Here is a 23,250-nt window from a genome sequence, read left to right as displayed (position 1 = left end):
AAATTTTTGGGTGGCTAATCAAATTGATTTTTTTGTAGCATTGCAAATTGGAGCATCTTGAAAAGCCTAACCATATTTTTTACAAGTTTTTCTTAGAATAAACTTGCATGTTTAAACAAATCTTTCATTGAATGAATGTCGGTCAAATCAATCTTGAATGTCATGGACTAAAAATCACATTTTTCATTGGAATGCATGATTAAAACAACAAACCCAATCTTGAATTCCAAGGACCAAATAATCATTGCTATACCTCACACTTCAACTTTGGGGCTTAAAAATAAATCGCTCACTCTTGAATGGATAAATGAATTGACTTGTTGACTCGTTGCTTATTGAATTTTAAATGTTGACGATGCTCAATTTACTTATGTTGAAAAACTCTCACTTTTCATTATGTTGATGATCCTATCAAGTTGGAAAGAACCTTGTATGCCATAAACACGAGTGTCTTAAATCATAGATTACAAAATCTAAATAATCAATTGGGAACAAGCAAGTATCTTTTAAACCCAAGATCACTTATCTAGTCTTGTTTTACACTTTTTAGGAGGCCGGCTTGGGGATTTCATCACCCCTTGGGATTACCTCAACTACAACATTCTAGTGGAGTATAAATATTGGGAGGTGAATCTAAAGAAACCTCTCTTGGAAGCATAATCTTGTTACTCTTAGCTAAGTCCAAAATAACTTTATACCTTTGGGAAGTGAAGGTGGAGATTTGGGTTACCATCCTCTCTCAACTATGTGGCACTATTTTCTTTCATCTATAGATTTGAGCCTCACATACCTTATGTATATTGAGGACCCCTCAAGATAATCTTGTATATCATAGCAAACATCTTATAGGGATATTAATGTGTTTGATGTGGTTGAGTGTTCAAAACCCTCCCCATGTTTCAAAAAAAATCAAATCTTTTTGTTAAAGAGATCACTTCTCTATCCTTTAAAATGGTTGTTAGCATGTCCATTCACAACAACCCAACCATTGGTCAATCATTCAACCCAAATGAAAGGCATACTTAGCATAGTCACTGCCTCATTAGAGATTCATCCAAAATTTCTATAGTATTGTCACCCTAATCACATCCTTTCTTATGTCATTCTATGTCTTCCATCAAGTCTTCCTTATCCTATGCTAGCTAAGTCTTCTTAGTCATTCTCCACCACATTTCCATATTCTTTGGAGTTAGACTTTCCTCCCATCATGAGATTTATCCAAATCTAAATCTAAGCTTACCAACTTATCCTAATCTACATTTTTGTATTCATTTGTATACATCCTTCATCATCAAAACATGATGTCACAATCCTATTATGATGAGTTTGGTCATCCCACCTTTTCTCCCACTCCATCCTATTCCAATGATGATGAAGATCTAGTTGATTATGATGGGTATAGAGATATTCCTCCAAACCTCCTCCAAAATCCAAAAATTCCTCTATGCATACCCACTAGTACTCCTTACCATGCCTTTGACAAGGGAGATCCATTATTATCTTCATCCTTTCCCCCTTCCTATATTGTGCCCATATATTCCTCTTATACATCAGTCATACCTCCATCTTCCTCCACCTTCATATCCCAATCTCCACCATTCCATAACAATTCTAGTAGCTACATCCCTAGTCCAAATCCACCATCTCAATATCTTCCAAACTAACTTCCCAAATCCTCCAACTGGTAATAGTCATACAATGCATCACCCTAATCCTCTTACCCTTCCCAATCCCACATGTGCATCTCCAAGGAATTTTACAAGGAAACCCAAAGAAAATCTATCTCCCACACCCATCACTCCTCTTGCATCATCCTATTGCTACCATCCCTATCTCATCCACCCCACTTATCAAACCCCTTCCATCCTTTACTTCCCATCCATCAAATCTGATGTAGGAGCATCCTGGGTTTCCTTGTAATCCTACACTCTTGGTCTTTCTGCCAATAGCTACTGAGTTCTTAGTGGATATTGAGCATTCAGTTGATGTTGATTCATTCCTTTGACTATCAAGTTCCTATGGTTGTCGAGTGAACTCTTTGGATGCTGAGTCATTCTTCATTGCTACCAAGTTCCTTTGGTTACCTAGTGAATTCCTTTGGATGCTAAGTGAATCTTTGGTTGCCGACAGCCTTTTCTTACTGAATGATTTTCTTTGGTTGCTAAACATTGGAGGATGCCACGTTTGTAGTTGCTACTAAGTGATTCCTTTGGATGTTGAGCTCGTGTGGGTGTCGAGTGCCATTTTTTTGTGTGGTCTTCATTTGTCAAGTTGTCTGTGTCTAGTTCCAGTTTGGGTTGACTTGGCTTGCATTTAATTTTAGTAGGTAGTTAATATCTATTTGAGCTGACTTGTGGCTTTCTATATTCTAGAATCTTCTATAAGCCATTTTGGAAAGTATTTAAAGAGGTCTAGGTTTAAGGTAAGGAAGTGAAAAGAGAAGTTAGTTAGAACTTAGAGGATCAAGTAGAGGATGTGAACTTGAAGTTGGTCGTCTGGATTTGAATCTATTTGTAATTGGTTGTAACCCAAAAGGCTTTACAACTAGGTATGTATACTAAATATTTGAAGAATAAATAAATATATTCTTGTTCTCTCTCTCTCTCTCTCTCTTTGGTGTTGTTCATTGTGTTTTCTTTCATTGTGTTAACTCTTGCAGGGTGGTTTGGATAGTTGGGTAAGCCTTTGGCCCTAGTTCTTTCATCTCTTACTTGTGTCAGGTGGTACCAAAGCTTGTGATTCATCCTTGTGAAGATTGGATCATATAGAACCCTAATTTGGATTTGGTTGTAGGGTGGTAGATCTGTAGATTTGACTTATAACTTGCAGAGGGTTGTGATCTTGCAGGAACCTAGTTTGTAAAGATGGTTTGTGGCAGAGGAAATAATGCTAATAATGCAATATTGGATACATTGAGACAAATTATAGCTAGATTAGATGCTGTAGAGACAGCCCAAAGGAGAGGAGCACATCTTGATGATGTAAGTGATGATGAAGCAATAGCACCAAACCCTAATCAAGAACCTAAGGAAGACCAAGATGAAGCTAGATTATTGAGAGTACTATTGAGAGTGAATTCAAAGCCTACTATGGAAGTTGTTCCTTATGATGGAAGATTGGACACCAATGCTATGTTGCATTGGATCTTAGATATGGAGAATTTCTTTGAGTATGAAAATACTCCTAATAATAGAAAGGTGAAAATTATAGTTACTAAGTTGAAAGGTCATGCATCACTATGGTGGGAGCACTTGAAAACTAATAGACAAAGGAAAGGAAAGGAGAAGATCAAAACTTGGTCAAAGATGGTGAACAAGGTAAAGAAAAAATTTCTTCATGTTGATTGCCAAGTTAGCTTGCTAAGAAAGATACAAAATTTGAGACAAAGAGACATGAGTGTGAAAGAATATACTGAGGAATTCTATAGATTGGACATCATATTTGGACATGTGGATGATGATGTTGAAAAAATTGCAAGGTACATTAATGGATTGAGGTCTAGAATACAAGATGAAATAAGTTTTGTGAAGTTGGAATGTGTAGAAGAAGCATATCAATATGCCTTGAAAGCTAAGGAAATCTTGACAAAGAAGCATGAAGAAATACAAAGAGGTAGAGGTGGTAGATTCCAGAGAGGTAGAGGTAGATCTTATGGTGAAGGTGGCCGAACTGACAATTTTGTATAAGATAAAGGCAAATCTAAATGGAAGAATGATGACAAAGGTAAGAATGAATGGAAAAGTGGTAATTCATACCGAGGATGCACTAATTCGTACCAAGGAAGAGGTAATTCTTATTCTAGAGGTGGATTTCATGGTAATTGTTTCAAATGTGGTAAAGATGGACATAGATCTTTTGAATGTAGATCTTTTGAACGTGTACAAGGTAACAAAAATGTTTTGATTCAAGGAGATGATGAGGGTTCACCAAGTGGACCTGAGGTTGGAGAAAATCTGATGGTGAGAAGAACCTTATGCAATAAAGGAAGTGATGAGGAACCTATTTTAAGGAGAAGTCTTTTCAAGACAAGATGTAAGATGGTTGGAAAATGGTGCAAGGTGATCATTGATAGTAGAAGTTTTAAAAATTTGGCATCAAAAGAGTTGGTTACAAAGTTGCAGTTACAGAGGATGAAACATCCCAAACCTTATCATGTTTCATGTATCAAAGATGAGCATAAGATATTGGTAAGTGAACAATGCCTTGTGAAGTTCAAAATTGGACATTACTTTGATGAAGTTTTGTGTGATATTATGCCCATGGATTGTTGCCATATTTTTTTGGGTAGACCTTGGCAATATGATAGATATGCTATACATGATGAGAGATTGAATCAATATACTCTTTGGGTAAATGGGAAGAAACAAATATTGCTACCTTTTATTGAAAGTCCAGATGAGGTCAATTGTACTACAATAAAAGTTTGTATGGTTAATGGAAAGTAATTTGAAAAGGAAATGAAGAAGAATCAAGTTTGTTTCACTATAATCCCTAGAGGACCGAGTGTTGGTAGTAATGATTGAGTAGAAAAAGCTAGTAATGACTGAGTGACAGTAGATAGTGATAGTCGAGTACTAGTAGAAATTGTTGAATTGCTAAATGAATATAAAGAGATTGTTGCTTATGATATTTCTGACGGTTTACCTCTAGTAAGAAGCATAAGTCATTGTATGGATCTAATTCCTAGAGATAGTTTACCAAATAAAGCACCATATAGATTGATACCTAAAGAGAATGGAAAAATTAATAGACAAGTGCATGAGTTGTTGCAAAAAGGTTTGATCAAATAAAGCTTGAGTCCATGTGTTGTACCTACTATATTAGCACCTAAAAGGAATGGAGAATGGAGAATGTGTACCGATTCCAGATTCATTAACAAGATAATAGTGAAATATAGGTTTCCTATGCCAAGGATGGATGACATAATAGATTGTTTGAGTGGAGAAAAGTATTTTACAAAGATTGATTTGAAGAGTGGCTATCATTAGATTAGAATTAGAGAAGGTGATGAATGGAAGACTGCTTTCAAGACAAAGGATGGTTTGTATGAATGGTTGGTTTGACTAATGTACCTAGTACTTTCATGAGGTTGATGAGTGAAGTTGTGAAAAGATTTTTGGGTAAGTTTGTGATTGTTTATTTGGATGACATTTTGATATTTAGTAAGACTAAAGAAGAACATCTTGAGCATATTGGACAAGTATTGAAGAGGTTGAAAGAGGAAAAGTTGTTGATTCATCTGGAAAAGTGTTCTTTAATGCAAGAGGAGATTTTGTATTTGGGATTTGTGATTTCAATTGATGGATTGAAGATGGATCCTGAGAAGGTTAAATAAATTTTAGAATGGCCTAATCTTGAGAATGTGGTTGAGGTAAGATCATTTAATGGTTTGGCTAGTTTTTATAAAAAGTTTATAAGGAATTTTAGAGTTGTTTGTAATGCTATAACTGAGACAATGAGAGGAGACAAAAAAGAATTCAAGTGGACACATGGAGCTGATAAGAGTTTTGAGACTTTGAAACAAAAGGTTGCTGAATTACCTATATTGGCTTTGCTTGATTTCAACAAGGTATTTCAAGTTGAATGTGATGCTAGTGGTAGTGCAATAGGAGCTGTACTGAGTCAAGAAGGTAAGCCTGTTACTTTCTTTGGTGAAAAGTTGAATGATGCTAAAAGGAAGTATTCTATATATGATCAATATTTTTATGCTATTGTTCAAGCATTAAAGAAGTGGACACATTATTTGATTCTTGAGGAGTTTGTGTTGTATACTAATCATAAAAATTTACAATATTTGGGAAGTCAACATAAATTGAATCAAAGACACGAAGTGGGTTGAGTACCTGCAGATTTTTACATTTTTTATTAAGCATAAGAGTGGAGTTACTAATAGAGTTTTTGATGCATTGACTAGAAGACATTCTTTGTTGACTGAAATGAAGGTTGAAGTTCTTGGTTTTGATAAAATGAAAGAGTTGTATGATGTTGATCCTAATTTTTATGAAGTGTGGAGAGAGTGAAGAGCACCAAATCTAATAGATCACATAAGTAAGTATGATGAATATTTCATTCAAGAAGGTATGTTGTTCAAAGGTATCCAATTGTGTATTCCTAGAAGTTCTATTTGGTTGAATCCAATTAAGGAAAATCATAGTGGTGGATTGGCTGGACATTTTGAGATTGATAAGACATTAAGTTTACTGAAAGAGAAGTATTATTGGCCACAAATGTATAAGAATGTTCAGAAATTTGTAAAGAGTTGTGGAGTTTGTCAAGTTGTAAAAGGAGTGAGTCAAAATACTAGTATGTATACACCTATTACTATTCTTGAGAAACCTTTGACTAAAATCAATATGGATTTTTTTCTTGGATTACCTAAGACATTGAAAGGGTATGATTCCATATTTGTTGTACTAGATAGATTTTCTAAGATGGCTCATTTCATACCATGTAAGAAGACATCAGATGCTAAGCATGTTACTGAATTTTTCTTTAAAGATATTGTGAGATTGCATGGATTACCAAGAAGTATTATTTCTGACAGAGATAGTAAGTTTTTTAGTTATTTTTGGAAGACATTGTGGAAGAAGATGGGTACTAAATTGAAGTTTAGTTCTACATTCCATCCATACACAGATAGACAAATAGAGGTTGTGAATAGAAGCTTGGCTAATTTTCTGAGATGTTTAGATGGGAATAAGCCAAGTAATTGGGAGATGGTATTGGAATAAGTTGACTTTGAATATAACAATTCTATGAATAGGAGTATAAGGGAAACACCTTTTGAGATTATTATTGGAATGCATCCTAGAGGTATATCAAATTTAAGAGATGTTTCTAGTGAAGTAAAGAGAAGCGATGTAGGAGAAGAGTTTGTTGATTTTATGGAGTCTTTGCATCAGGAAGTGAAGTTGAGGATGAAACAAAGTAATCAAAAGTATAAGGAGAATGTTGATCAGTCTAGAAGACACCATGATTTTCAAGTTGGTGATGAGGTAATGGTTCATTTGAAGAAAGGCAGATTTCCTGTTGGTACATACAATAAGCTAAAGATGAAGAAATTTAGACCTTGTAAGATCTTGAAGAAGTTTGATATTGGTAATGCATATGAAGTTGAGTTACCTAATGACATGGATATATCTCCTATATTCATTTTTGTTGATTTATACAAGTATCTTGAGTCAGATGGTGAAATGGTTGTACCTAATGATTATCCTAAGAAGCAGTTTGAAGAAGTTGAACAAATATTGGATCAAAGGGTTGGGAAGAGTACAAGAGGAAAAGATTACTATGAGTATTTGGTGAAATGGAAGAATAGACCAATTGAAGATGCTACATGGATTTCTCAATCTAAGTTGGATTCATCTCAGGTTGTGACACTTGCATGATTTAGGAGAATCATTTTCTCCAACCCTAGTTGTCTGATGCAGGAGCATCCTCAGTTTCCTTGTAATCCTACACTTTTAGTCTTTCTGCTAGTGGCTATCGAGTTCTTAGTGGATAATGAGTATTCAATTGATGCTAATTCATTCCTTTGAGTGTCAAGTTCTTATGGTTTTTGAGTGAACTCTTTGGATGCTAAGTCATTCTTAGTTGTTGTCGAGTTCCTTTGGTTGCTGAGTGAATTCCTTTGGATGTCAAGTGAATCTTTGGTTGCTGAGTGCCTTTGGTTACTAAGTGATTTTATTTGGTTGTTGAGCATTGGAGGATGCCAAGTTCATAGTTTTTGCTAAGTGATTCCTTTGGATGTTGAGCTTGTGTGGGTGTCAAGTGCTAGTTTTTTGCATGGTCTTCATTTGCCAAGTTGTCTATGTCTGGTTCTAGTTTGGGATGACTTGGCTCACATTTAATTTTAGTAGGTAGTTAATATTTTTTTGAGCCAACTTGTGGCTTTCTATGTTCTAGAATTTGTTGTAAGCCATTTTGGAAAGTATTTAAATAGGTCTAGGTTTAAGGTAAGGAAGTGAGAGGAGAAGTTAGTTAGAACTTAGAGGATCAAGTTGAGGATGCAAACTTGAAGTTGGTTGTCTAGATTTGAATCTATTTGTAATTGGCTATAACCTAGAAGGCATTATAGCTGGGTATGTATGCTGAATATTTGAAGAATCAATAAAGATATTCTTGTTTTGTCTCTCTTTGGTGTTGTTCCTTGTGTTTGCTTTTGTTATATTAACTCTTGCAGTGCAGTTTGGATAGCTAGGTGAGCCTTTGGCCCTAGTTCTTTTGTCCCTTGCCTACATTAGAATCCCTCCAAATCTCATCTACATCTTGTCCTCCTAGCATTACCCAAATCCTATGTAATAAATCTAATGCATCCATCCCCCATCAACCCATCCCCATTGCAGAACCTCCTACCCAGCCATCTACCTCACTTAAAGAAAGCATCCATACTTCTCCTAGCATACCATCCACTCCCATCCATTCCTATCAAGATCTTATCCAAAAGCATGTTGAAATATCCCATGACACAAATGAAGAACCCACCATCACACATAATCCACTTTTACTATTCACCCTATCTAAAGAGTAGTCACCATCCCCTCTATATCTAAATCCTACTATCATACCTACTTCATCTATGGATCCATTTCCACCAACCCATCCAAATAAAGATCATATCCTTCCATCCCCTCTATTTCATGATCATACATACCTATAATCCATGATGATAGATCCATAGAAGAAGAACTAACTATCATATCCGAAGCTTTGAGTCCTTTAGCTATTAATGGAATCACATCTTCTATTCCAAATAATGAACATCATATTGAAGAAAGAAATAAAAGTGTATCTCTAGATTTTGCTATCCCTTCTATCCCCATATGATCCCAAGTCCTTCCACCTTCACCCCAAAGTTCCCATCCATCTTGTTCTACATCCATTTTGGGCCCTTATCCTACTTCTTTTTAACCCTCCATTTTGGGTCCATATATCCCTTATCTAAATCACCCACCCTTTCTATCCATTTTGGGTCCTTATAAAGCTGATATGAATCCTTTATCTCCTCCATCTATTTTAGACCTACTCCTTCCTCACTTCCATCTATTTTGGGTCCTTATCCTTCATTCCCTCCATCCATTTTGGGCAATTATATGCATCCATATCTTGTATTCCAATCCATCATTCCATCCCCTCAAATCCACAAGCTAGATCATCAAAGGCACTCATCCTTGAATCCCTTCCAACCTTCAACCTCTATCACTCCATCCATAATCCCTTCATATCCTCCATGCTCTTGTTCCCATACCATGGCTAATAGAAGCATATTGGATGCCAAAATTAAAAAGCACAAAACAAAAAATCCATAAAAATCCAAGTTTCAACATGTCCCTTCTAAAATACATGTTCCAAAAGAGAAACATTTAATCCCAATCAAAGAAAAAGTCAAGAGGCCACAAAGGCCCAAGATGAAAGAGTCAAAAATCATGTGGATACTTAGAATGCTCATAAAATAAATACATCTCAAAGAAAAATCTCAATTTTTATCCATTCCCGCTACTCAAAAAGCCCCACCTATTCATACTTTATCCAAATCTTCATATATACATCCTTCACCCCATCAATCCTCTTTTGGTCCCTCTACTTCTTGTCCTAAAATTCTAGTCCTCCATCTTCCAACTTTACTTTTAGTCCTTATATTTCTCTTTCTCCATTTCCTCCTTAACCTCATTCAAAAACATCTTTCTCGGTACTTCATCACCTTTCAAGGTGTGTGCCAATGATGATATTTCCATCCATTTACCCACAAACCTTATGTCTTCCCATCCATTACCTACCAACTCCTGTCCACCATTCCTCTCCTTTAAATCCAATCTTTTTCCACCCATCCTACCAACATCTATGAGTAAAAATGCATCGCAAAAATCAAAAAAATTTAAAACATCAAAAAAAAGAAAAAAAGAAAAAGAAAAAAAAGTGTCCACTAGTGAAAACTGGGCAATTCAAGTGCCTTGGACAAGTACCATGATGAAAACTTGGCAAAAAAGTGTCATGCATAATCCCTTTACCAAAATTCTTTACACACTTGGGGGCACATTCCATGACCCACCATATCCATCTCATCCCACCATACCAACAACATCTTCTCCATTTCACCCACCATCATCCTTCAGATCTTGATAAAAAAATGTTCACCACTAGATACATGCTTTTGGTCATCCTTTTTTACATCCATTTCCCACCAAATTTTGTGTCCACACATCCTTTATCCACCCACCCTTTCATCTATATAAGTTCTCCATCATCCTCTTTTGCCAAATATTATTCTCCCCTATCTTCCATGCCCATTCACCTTTCCTATCCTTGCTTCCCTCTACCTCATTATCCTCTTATAATCCAACCCTCTATCCTATCACACCCCTTATAAAACTTCCTCTTAGCTTCCATCTATCTCCCTTATCCTCTTGTTGACCGATCTTTGATCCTATCACACCCCTTATAAAACTTCCTCTTAGCTTCCAGCTATCTCCCTCATCCTCTTGTTGACCCATCTTCCATCCTATCACACCCCTTATAAAACCTCCTCTTGACTAACATATTATAATTTGGGGCACTATATTCCTTAGAGATTGTGTCATGTCCATCCTTCCATCCCCACCATTCTAGCCCTATTTTCATCTTCTCATCCCCAAAACTAATAATCCCATTTTCTTCTATCCTTGCACTTCTTACCATCTCTCAATCTTTCCATCACCTAGTACATCCCCTGTCATTGGTATCTAGCCCCATATACCTCAATGTCATCCATTCATATCCCAATGCTCCTAAAAATCTACCATCCACTACACCATCCCCTTGCACATCTTTCACCTTATCCAATCCAATCACCTTCTTAATCTTCTGCCCACCCTTGTTACAAGCCTTGGTCATAACCTAATCATCATCATTGGGATACATCTTTCCCACTTCTTTTCTTTAGGTATATCATTCTCTTATCCATATCACCCTATCCATCATCAATCCATGTTCCTTTGCTATCTCATCATCCTAAGCTTTCATTCACTATCTCCTCATCTGAAGATATTCATCCACTATCTTAATCTTTTCACCCACTATCTTCTAATGGTGAGCTTTTCATCTACTATCTTCTCATCTCAAGCTTTTTGTCTGCTATCTTCTCATCTCAAACTTTTCATCCGCTATCTCCTCATCCCAAGCTTTTTATCCTCTATCTCCTCATCCTAAGCTTTTCATCCTCTATCTCCTTACCCTAGCTTTTCATCCACTATCTTCTCATCCCAAGATTTTTATCCACTAATCTTCTCACCCAAACCTTTCATCCACTATCTTCTCATCTTTATCTTTCATGTGGCTATCCTATCATGCTAAGCTTTTGTATGGTAATCCCTTGTACATACTTTGGTCTATCAATAGTGCATTCCTTGCACATAAATCCTTAACTTGGTACCATTATATATCTCTCATCTCTTCATGTTAGTTCATGTTTGATCATAAGTTGCAATTCTCTTGGTTAGGTGCTTTAGTGAATCCTCATACGAGACCCCTTGCCATCAAAATGTTTTCCTAAAAAGTTTTGATTTCCTATCTCATCCTAGTCCTCAATATTATCAATAGATCCTTGTAGGATGCATGCTTCCTCTCATGCGATCTTGGTCCATCAATATCTAGTCGTAATGATCTCTTTGGAAAAAGGTTAACTTTTTCATGGATTTACATTTTCTTTCAATTTTTTTTTTCGAGATTCCAAATTTGGTTCTTAAAGCATCTCTTCCAAGAAAATTGACTTGTTCCCTCCTCAAGGTCAGCACAATCTTTTATATCATGGTTTTCTATGAATGGGGCAATTGGAGAGCAAGGTTTTGATTAGGTCTTTCATCTTTTCTCTTTTCTACTTGTGAGTCAATTAGATATGACCCTTGCATAGTCCAAACATGTGATCACTAGTGGTTACATGATGCACTTGGGAAATATCATTTGTTTTTGTATCACCCAATATTGTTCCCACTCTAATCTTTTGATCAGTTTCTACTATTTCTCCCTCTTTGACAACAATGCCAAAAACATATACTAAACACTTGGCATCTTTAATACATGCAAGTATGGGCTTTTTAAGGTTCTTCAATTTCTCCCTCAGTCACCTTGCTTGTAACCTATTTGTAGTTCCAATTATATGGTTACTTTAGGCAGTTCCTAAAGTAAGATCCACTGCATCAATTTGTATTATATGATCATCAACTTGTTTGATGCAGGGCACTCCCTTTATCTCTTACATAGCCTTTGATAGGGGTATCATCCCTATTTTACCTCTGAGATACTCATAAGGATGCTTAGGTAGTGCTTTTGTGAAGATATTAGCAATTTTATCCTTTGTGTTAACATATTCCATCTTCACCTCTTTATCTTGAACTAACTCTCTTACATAGTGATACTTGATTGCAATGTGCTTTTTCTTTGTGTGCATCACTGGATTATTTGATATATTGACAACACTTGTATTATCACAATAAAGTATCACTGGTTTTGTGATTTCTTCCTTCATACCCTTGAGTAGCTATTTGATCCATACAATATTGTGTAGTTGATAGCAGTAGCAACATATTCTACTTCAACAGTAGATTGGGAAGTACAAATCTACTTTTTACTAGTCCATGCAACTAGTCTTTTTCCTAAGAAGAATGCTCCTCCACTGATGCTCTTTCTATCATCAATGTTTCTAGCCCAATCAACATTAGTGTAGGCTCTTAGTTCAAACTTTTTATTCTTCTTATAGTATAAACCAAACTCTTCAGTCCATTTGAAGTATCTCATTATTCTCTTCATAGCCATCAAATTATTCTCTTTGGGATTTGTAAAGAATCTTGCAACTATCCCTACAACTAATGCAATATCAAGCCTATTATGTACTACATATTGAAATTTTCCAATCATGGATCTATATATTGTTTGATTTACCTCATCTGAATCATCATTCTTTGACAACTTGTAATCTATCACCATAGGTGTACTTACAAGTTTGGAATCCTCTAGTCCAAATGTCTTTAATATCTCTTTGACATATTTTGACTGAGTAATGTATATTCCATACTTCATCTGATATGCTTGTAATCCCACAAAGAATTTGATCTCTCCAAATATGGACATTTCAAATTCTTGCTTCATCTGATTTGCAAAGTAGTTACATAAAGCATCTTGTCCTCCAAATATGATATCATCAACAAATATTTTAGATAATAGTATACCTTTTTCCTTTTCTGTCTTCATGTATAGATTGTTATTATCATCATTCCTTTCAAATCCAATCTTCACAAGATAAGTATGAAGTCTCTCATACCATGCTCTTAGTGCTTGCTTCAATCTATATAAGGCTTTGTGTAGTCTACATACCATGTTCTTATTATTTTCATCAACAAATCCTTCTGGTTGTTCTATGTATACTTTCTCTTCCAATATGTCATTCAAAAATGTAGACTTAACATCCATCTAATAAACTTTGAAACCTTTGTATGCAACATAAGCAAGTAGAATTCTCACTCCTTCCATTCTTGCAATAGGGGAAAATGTCTCACCATAGTCAATTCCTTCTTCTTGTGAATATCCTTTGCAAACTAATCTTTCTTTGTTTCTTATCACTTCACCATCCTCATCTATCTTGTTTCCAAATACCCATTTGGTGCCAATCACATTCTTGTCTTCTGGTCTAGAAACTAGACTCCATGTTTTGTTCTTCTCTATTTGTTGAATAATTTCTTCCATAGCCTTGTACCAGTCATCATCTTCTAATGCATATTTCACTATTTTGGGCTCTTTTATACTTAATAGACATGATTCACTTCTCAATCTATTTCTTTTCATTGGTCTTGCATCTTAGTTTTTAATGATTTGATCTACAAAATGATGTCTTTTGACATATTTGGATAGTCTTGGCTTAATTCTTGTAACTACATTTTGTCTCTCAGCTTCAATGTCACTGAGCACATCTCTGTCAGGTATTTCAGCATCTCCTTTATGTATACTAACCTCAAAATTAGAATGTAAAATTTCATCATTTTGCAACTTGGCATCTGAATGCAACTCAACATTCACAAGTTGTGATTCGGTAGTTACTGAGACTTGTTGTTAGTTTGCAACTTGATTTGTAGCATCTTCTTCAACAAGCATTCCTTCGTAAAAGTATACAAATGATTTGTATTCTTTTGGTTCTTTTATACATTCAACCTCATGTACTTTTGTAAATTCATCAAAATTCACATTTGCACTTTCCACAATTTTGTTAGTGTTAGTATTTAAACACTTGTAAGCTTTACTTCTTGTAAAGTAACCAAGGAATATTCCTTCTTCACTTTTTGCATCAAGCTTTCTAGTCCTAACATCTTTAAGAATATAACATTTGCTTCCAAATACCTTAAAGTATTTCACATTAGGTGGATATCCATGCCATAGTTTAAAAGGTGTTGAATGAGTACCTTTCTTGACTTGCACATGGTTCAAGGTATATACAACAGTACTTATAGCTTCTCTCTAGTATTTTAGAGCAACATTCTTCTCCATCATAAGTGTTCTGGCATAGTCTATTATAGACCTATTTCTTCTTTTAGCAATTCTATTTTGTGGAGGGGTCCTAGGTGCAGATGTCTATCTTTTGATACCTTTGTCATTACAGAACATCTCAAACTCATTTGAAGAGAATTCTCCTCCTCTATCTAATCTCAAGCATTTCAAGCTTTTACTTATTTCCTTTTTCAACTCTTTCCAAGTACCACTTAAACATTTGAAAAACATCTAATTTTTTTTTTAGAAACATGACTATCATCATCCTAGAGTAATCATCAACAAATAGCATTATGTACTTATCTTCTCTATAGCTTTGCACTTCAATAGGTCCACACAAGTTAGTATGAATGATTTCTAGTATTTCCTTAGAGGTATAAGCTTTACTCTTAAAGCTTGACTTTGTCATTTTGCCTAGCTAACATTGTTTGCATACTATATTGTCCAGTTTCTTCAACTTAGGCAAACCTCTAACTCTTTTCATGCTACTGATACTAACCAAATTATCAAATTAACATGACATAATATCTTGTGCCAAAGCCATACATCATCAAACTTTGCAATAAGACAAGTAGCATCCTCTATATCCAGATAGAATAGATTACTTCTAGTTTGATCATCTTTTTTCAATCAGCTTCCCATTTATGTCATATATCTTGGTAGTTTTATTTTCAAATTCAACTTTTCATCCCAAATTATTCAATTGTGACACACTTAACAAGTTATAATTCAATTGTTCAACATAGTAAGCATTGTCACATGAAATCTTTTCTATGAGTTTGATAGACCCTTTTCTTGTTATCAAACATGGTGCATCATTACCAAACCTTACACTATTTTGATCATAAAAAGTTAAGGTAATGAACTTACTTTTGTCTCCAATCATGTGATGTGAGTATCCATTGTCAATGATCCATTTATCATTCTTGTTCACACAAGTCACAAGTGTAGTTGCCTCAACCTCATCAGATTTGTCCTTCATTGCAACATATACCACTTCATCATCATATTCATCAGAGTCATGTTCATCAACAATGTAGCATGATTTCTTGCTTTTGTCTTTGTAGTCTTTGTCATCATCTTCTCTTTTATTTTTGTGCTTGTTTCTTTCTTTGTATTTCTTTTTCTATGTACATCTTGCAACAATATGACCAACTTCATTAAAATTGAAACAAATGATGGGTAACTTTCCCTTGAACTTCCCTTTTCCTCTGTGAAATCTTCTTAATAGTAGTGCTTCCAATTGTTCAATGTCTTCCTCATTTGTATTGTTGTCACTAGATGCATATTTTATCTTTCTTTTCTTCTTCTTCTACCTTACCTCCTTAGAATCTTTTAATAACCATTTAGCTTTGAAAGCTGATTCAAGACTTTCTGGTTTGTAATTGTCAAAATTAGATAGCTCAAAAGTAGTGAGTCTACCTACTAGACCTTCAAGGGTTAGATTATTTCCTGGTATACATCTCAACTCTTGGATTGCAGAAACTCTAATAGCATAAATAGGTAGTAATGTCCTCAAGAATTCACTTAGCATAATATCATCATCTATTTGACCAATAGCACCTTTTATTGTACTAACAACTTCTTTTATCCTAGCAACATATTGCGCAATATTCTCAACTTCTTCCATTATCATGTCATCAAAATTACCTCTAAGACTCTCAAACTTGGCTCTTTGAACATTTTTGTCTCCTCCATAGATGGTAGTCAGGGTATCCCACATTTTCTTTGTAGTGTCACATCCTTTGATATCATCAAATTTGATATAGCTTAGGGCAGAGGCAATCTCCAACATCACCTAATTGTGTTCTTTCTTTTTATTTGTATCTTTAGTAGTTAAGGCTCCTATTGGATCAACATGTTCCACTACAATGGAAGATTGTGCATGATCTCCAAGTCCTCCAAGGTGTAGCTTCATCAAAATTTTCCATGCAAGAAAGTTATCTCTATTGAGCTTGGGTACTTCTCTTTTAGACATCTTGATCTTTGTGCTTCTAGTACCTTAAAACTAGTCTTCTTAAGCAGATGGCTCTAATACCAATTGTTGGAATTCTTTTAGAATAATTTTTTTTTTGGGGGGGGGGGGGGGTGTGAGTGGGCTAAATTAGTTATTCAAGGTCCAGATGTACAAAATAAAACCTTTTCAACAATTCAGTGAACCTATAAAAAATTCATATCCATGCATGCATTCATTGATCATCTGCTAAAACTTATATGTTACACTTGCAAAAATGTAAATCATGAAACACAACACATTCATCAACACATTCGACACAATAACTTAATGTGGAAACCCAATTTGGGAAAAACCACCAGTAACATGTTACTCCTTTTTTTCTCTTCTAAAGTGATGCCTTGTGAAAGGACAACCCTATTAAAGGTTACAATACACACTGTTAAATGTGACTTGGTTAAGGGATTTCAATCACCCTATTAAAAGTGAGTCTTAGTAGAGGACTGTAGGCCATTCACTTGGAATGCCACCCTGTTAAAAGATTTTCCAATGACTATTAAGTCAAACTTAATCCAAAGGATTTACCCTAGATTGATACAATTGTTAGAGAGTAATAGTAGAGCTTTGATCTGATACAACTTACAACTTCACTTATAGATTACAGATCTCTGTTCAGTCCTCAATTATTCTTAGCTTTCATACTTTGTAGCTCGGATAGTTTGTTCACCCTTCAAGCATTTATCTCCTTAATCTTTTTTGCTTAGTACACTATTGTAGACACTTTTCTTAGGTCACTTGATGAAGCAAAAACCCTTAATTCCTTCTCCTCCTTAGGTTCTCGCACATGACACCAATCTCTGTAACTCTTTTGCTTCATGACCAGACATTCCTATATAAAGTAAATTAAAATATTTTCCTACTCATTATCCATTATCTAAATTAGGGTTTTGGATGGATTAGGTAGGATACAATGTATCTACCTCATATCTTGTCTTCTCTAGAAACTTCTCTTAGAATCCATTTGAATTTTCCTCCAAGACACTTTACATAAAATTTTGTACCACCAACTCATCAATCTTATCTTCCTTCTAGTTCACAAGTTTTAATAAAACAAACTTGTTGACTTTTATTTGGCGAATCTTTGATCTTTGTCACAATGCATTACCTCAGCATTATCAATTCTTTGATGCTTAGCACATACTGCGTCACTTGACACCAACTGTAAAATCACTTAGCATTTATTGTCTTTCTTAGCATCTACTATCTTGCTCAATATCCACTAGAATTTTCTTTAACTTGGCTCCAACTAACTTTTTGCTCGACTTGTACTAACTTTACTCAACACCTACTATCCACTTGGTCAAGCTTGGTAGATAATCTTTGTTTAACTTATTCTTCTAAAATTTCTAAGTATAGCTAGCTATTTTGTAACCTTAAGTAGATCATAAATACATCATATCATCATTGTCTTAACTAATCCTTATACTTCATTACATAATCATAACTCAACCTTTCCTCTAGGTGCTTTTGTTACATCTTGTTGATCAAATCCCCCTCATCAATCAACTAAGTGATAGTACTTGAAACATATAAAAATTTATCTTACTAGCAAATAGTAGGTTTGACATCAGTGACAAAACAATGATTGAAACACATAGTCTTCTTCAACAGTCTCCTTGTTAACAATCTTCAAATAATCTTTTCAATCAAATATCAACAATGGTGTCCCCTGTGGAACATCCTCACGCTCAAGACTCAATAGATTACTTCACACTCCCATCCTATCAACACATCCCATCCTATCCAAGCATCCCATCCTATCAAAACATCCCATCCTAATCCAAGCATCTTTCATCCTATCCAAACATCCCATCCTATCTAAGCATCTCAAACATCTCATCCTATCCAAGCATCCCATCTTATAAAAAAATCTCATCCTATCCAAGAATCGTAAACATCCCATCCTATCCAAGCATCCCATCCTATCAAAACATCACATCCTATCCAAGCATCCCATTCAATCAATCCTACCATCATGATCTAGCCAATCTATCAATCCCATAGTATAAAATCCTACATCAATCATAATCATAACTCATGCATCAATCATAATCATAGCTCCTACATCAAATCATAATCATAGCTCTTGCATCAATCATAATCTTAGTCATTAGTAATCCTGCAATCATAATCTCCCCAACCTTACCATCTTCCAAATCACTTCCTTGGGCTCAATTTCAAACAACCACTCACCCTGCCCCCTCCTCCAACAACTACTGTTCTTAACGATAGCTTATCCTAGTGCACAATGTTTTTCTTTGTATCATTCTCCCATAGTGAGAGTATGAGCTTCCTTAAACCCCCTCTCTTAGCCACTCTCTATCCTCTTTCTCTTCCTTGATTCTTGTACTTTTTACGAAGTCATTGTACCTCATTTTCTTTCCTCGTTTCCTTCTTGAGGGGGCATCACACAATCTATTCTCTCCCTTTCTACTGAAAACTAGGGCAACTATGTTGCTTTAAAAATTCTTCTTCGTGTCATTTATATTTGAACTTCTTTAAAATAGTGTTGTCCCAACACTATGTCAAAGAGGGCAAAATGTAGACACCTAAATCTAATTACACCACTAGGTAATCATATTTAATCATCTCCTAGGGCATTATTGATTAAATATTTATTATTTAATTAATTAATCATCATCCTCTAGTTAATTAATTAATTTAATTAACTATAGTCTAATTGATAAAATCAAATGATAACCCAAAATCAAATTATCAATTAAATCCCTATTCCTCTATTAAATTAAATAAAACCTCAAACCTATTTAATTTAATCTCACATCCCCACTTTTATTAAATAAATCATTTAATAAATTATCCAAATCCCTAAAACATCCTTAAACCCTATCCTAACCCCTAATCCAACCCATTCACCCATACTAACCTCACTTAGACTCCTAACTAACCCATGCCATCAAAGCTAAGCCACTTGCCCCCTACCCCCCTTCCTAAGCTAACTCTAATCCCCCTACTAAATATGTGCATAACTTTAAGCAAGGGTTAAGACATGGTAACCCAAGCCAAAGTCAACAAGTCTTCTTTATCCTCTTTCATCCCTATCCAAGAACATTAATGGCTCTTACATGCTCTTAATGTCTCTTACATCCCCCTTTATGACTCTTACATCCCTATTTATGTCTCTTACATCCTTCTTGCACACTCCTCTTCCCTCATTACTCCCTTTGACCAACCCTTATCCCATCCTCTCACACTCATCCTCCTTGTGACAAGTGTCACTCCCCTATTGGCTCTAAACAAGCACAATCCATGTGCTTCCCTTTGAAAGCATCTTAGCCCTCCCTCACCATTCTCCATCCTTGCATCCTGATCATCCATCTCACTACCCCTTAATCTATAAATAAAGCCCTTCCCTTTCACAATCTAGAGTCCACTTTTATGCAAAGTTATAAAGCTATTTTAAGAGCCTAAAAACTATCAAAATACCATCATGATGCTAAAATCCATCCATACCTCCATTGTTGAAACTCTCACCCATATATACACTTGGTAAAAACCCATAGCTATTGGAAGCTTGAGCACACCATGAGCATACATCCACTATCCATCAAGGACATAGCTTTGTCATCATAGGTTATGCCTAAGGAGCTTACCATTCTTGGTTTGCCTACCTTTTGGTGATAACCTTCTCCTCTCATAAGTGTAAGTTTATTCAGTATTGTGAATGCTTTTGTTAGTATTATTATTCAATATTACACTACTAGATTAGGTGATACAAACACAAGATATTAAGAAGTCTATGCAAAGATGTAGACTATGCTAGATGACACAAAAAGGGAAGTAGAATATAGGGTTGTATTAGCCATTACCTTTACTGGAGAAGCCATGGGAGGATGTCAGTGTGGATTTCATTCTTGGTTTACTAAGGACTCATTGAGAGCATGATATTATTTTTTTGGTGGTTGATAGGCCAAAGATGAAACATTTCATTCCCTACAAGAAAGCTAGTGATGTTGTTCATGTGGTAGAGTTATTTTTCATAGAAGTGGTTAGACTACACAGTCTGTTAAAGAGTATAATTTATGGTTGAGATACCATGTTTGTCAGGTATTTTTGGTGTACATTATAGAAGAAGTTGAAGACGTATTTAAAGTTCAACTCCTCACATCATCCACAAAATGATGGACAAGCAAAGGTTGTAAATTAAGAATGTGGAAAACTTGCTAAGATGTTGGGTTGGAGATAAGCCAAAATTATCAGATTTGATTTTACCACAGATAGAATTTATATACAATAATTTTGTCAACATGAGTATTGGTAAATCACCATTCTAGATTGAATATGGGAATAGTTCTAAAAATGATTTTGAATTGAGGAAGTTGGATAAAAGAGAGATATGTAGTGTTGAAGCTAAGGATTTTGCAGAATAATTAAAGAACATCCATGAGGAGGTGAGGAAGGATGTCATAAAATGAATACACAATACAAGGCTAAGGTAGATAAGAAAAGGAGGCATAAGGAGTTTTAGGTTGGAGATGAATTTATGCTTCATTTGAGGAAGGAGAGATTTGTAGGTACATATAACAAGTTTAAAATGAAGAAATTTGAATTGTGAAAGATACCAAAAAGGCATAACTTAGATAATGTCTATGAAGGAGAGTTGTCTATTGAACTAGATATTTCACCAGTATTTGACATTTTAGAGTTGAAAAATTATTATGAAAAATGTATTGAAGAATAGTTCATAGAACTACAGTGGAGTATTCTAGAAACTACTTTTGCTACTAAAGAGATTAAGGAGATACCGGACAATCATGTTGGTAGAAGTTCAAGGAATATAACATATGAAGAATATCTAGTCAAATGGAAATGGAGACTAGTAGAAGATTCATCATGCATGACAAGGGAGGAGGTCAACCATCTTGATTTTCCTTTGAACATCTAAGATGTGATAGAGTCACTTCTTGAATTACCCTAAATGTGTGATACATGAGCATATCCAGTGTAAGGGCAATATTACATCCAAAAAATACTTTTATTTATGTATTTTCAGTAAGGGATATTCAATATAGAGTTACTATTTTTGGAAACTTATTATTTTTAGTAAGTGGGCCATGCAAGCTTGAATTATTATGATTTCACAAGTGAAGTTTCCTCTTAGTTCTTGCATCCTACTAGTGGAGCTACATTGTTGTACCATATGTATTATAGAATTGATTGAGGTTTTTTGGTATGAAGTCTTTGAGATCAATTTTGAAGGCCTTAGAGGCTCTAGAATGAGGTCACCTAATTGGTAGCCCTTACGTGGTCAGGGAATTGTAGATCAAGAGTTGTCATTCTCAAAAAGTACTTAAACGGTTAGAAATAAGAGCTACAACTTGTAAGTTATGGCCTCCGTAAATTAGGATCTGAGTAAAAATGCAATTTGAGTAGACCTTATGTAACAAACATGAAAATAATAATTATTTGTGGGTTGGTCAGCTTCAAGGGTTAGGGCTAAATCTCTAGAACCTATCTGGGTGGTGGAAAATCATCTATGTAAGGAAGGTCCATAGTGTTGTCTAGGGTGGTTATGGGTTGTAGGTTGTGGCTCTGTCTTGAAGAATATTGTAAAGAAAGTACGTACACATGTGGCTTTGTATATTATATTTCTAAAAATCTATAAATATATATTTATGGAGATAATAAGAAGCCCATTTTCTATTCTTTTGGTTCTTTCTCTATTTTTGTTATGTGTTTGTGATATTTAAGGGAGTACACTTCATGAAACACTCTATCTCATGGGTTTTATAAAATTTATCTCCACACATTATATTACATACTTATATAACAACTAAAATAGAAGCTTGAAGAAGTAAACAAAATATTAAATATATAGCATATGGAAAGGATAATTCGTACACCAGATCTAAAACTATACAATGAAAAAAATAAAAAAATAAAAAAATTTGTGAGCTATTAATTGAAAAAATTATGTAAATTTTTTTATTTTTTGGCTTACCAAAGATAAATATATTAATACTTTTCTAATAAAAAATATTCATTCATATTTTACTTGTGGTAGCTCACATGGAATTGAATCTATTAGATGAGTATAAATGATCCACTAAGCTTTTATCACATCTAGGTTATGTTTAGATGAGAGAATCATTAGAACTTCCCAAGAGGTCATCAACCCTAGAACTATTTTAATCCATGCATGAATAGTTATGAATTTTTCTATACAATTTAAAGCCAAGCTAACAAACTTATTTGATTTTTTATATATATTAAGTATGGGTAAGTGCACCAAGTTGTGGTGCCAAAAACATGACACACAAAATGAATTTTTTAATTTCTAAAAGCACACACGTGCTTTGGCTTGGGCTCCACAAGTCTTAGGCTCGTGGAGCTCAAGACAAAGCACATGTGCTTTTCAAAATCCAAACTTTTTATGTATGGGCTGAAAACTCATAGCCATTTCATTTGTTTTTGGTTGTTGCATTATTTCTCCTCAACAGTACACACATGAGTTGTAAAACTTGAAGAATTTTCTCACCCACCTCCTCAAAATGCCTCCTCGTCACCGAAGATCAAGATTGGGATCAAATAGTATGTTTTCTACTCTTTTTTTTGCATTGTTTTATATATTTTTGCATTGTTTTGTAAGTTTTTACATTATTTTTTAGGTTTTTCAGTTTTTCTTTAAATTTGTTTATTTATTTAGAATCCAATTCATTTCTTATCAAAAAATGTGAATAATTAACTACCAAATCTCTAGCTTAATCAAC

The sequence above is a fragment of the Cupressus sempervirens genome, chromosome 7 (genome assembly GCF_028749045.1).
Source record: "Cupressus sempervirens isolate cs-2001-9-10 chromosome 7, ASM2874904v1, whole genome shotgun sequence".
Classification (NCBI taxonomy): domain Eukaryota; kingdom Viridiplantae; phylum Streptophyta; class Pinopsida; order Cupressales; family Cupressaceae; genus Cupressus; species Cupressus sempervirens.
Note: the sequence above shows the minus strand (reverse complement) of the source record.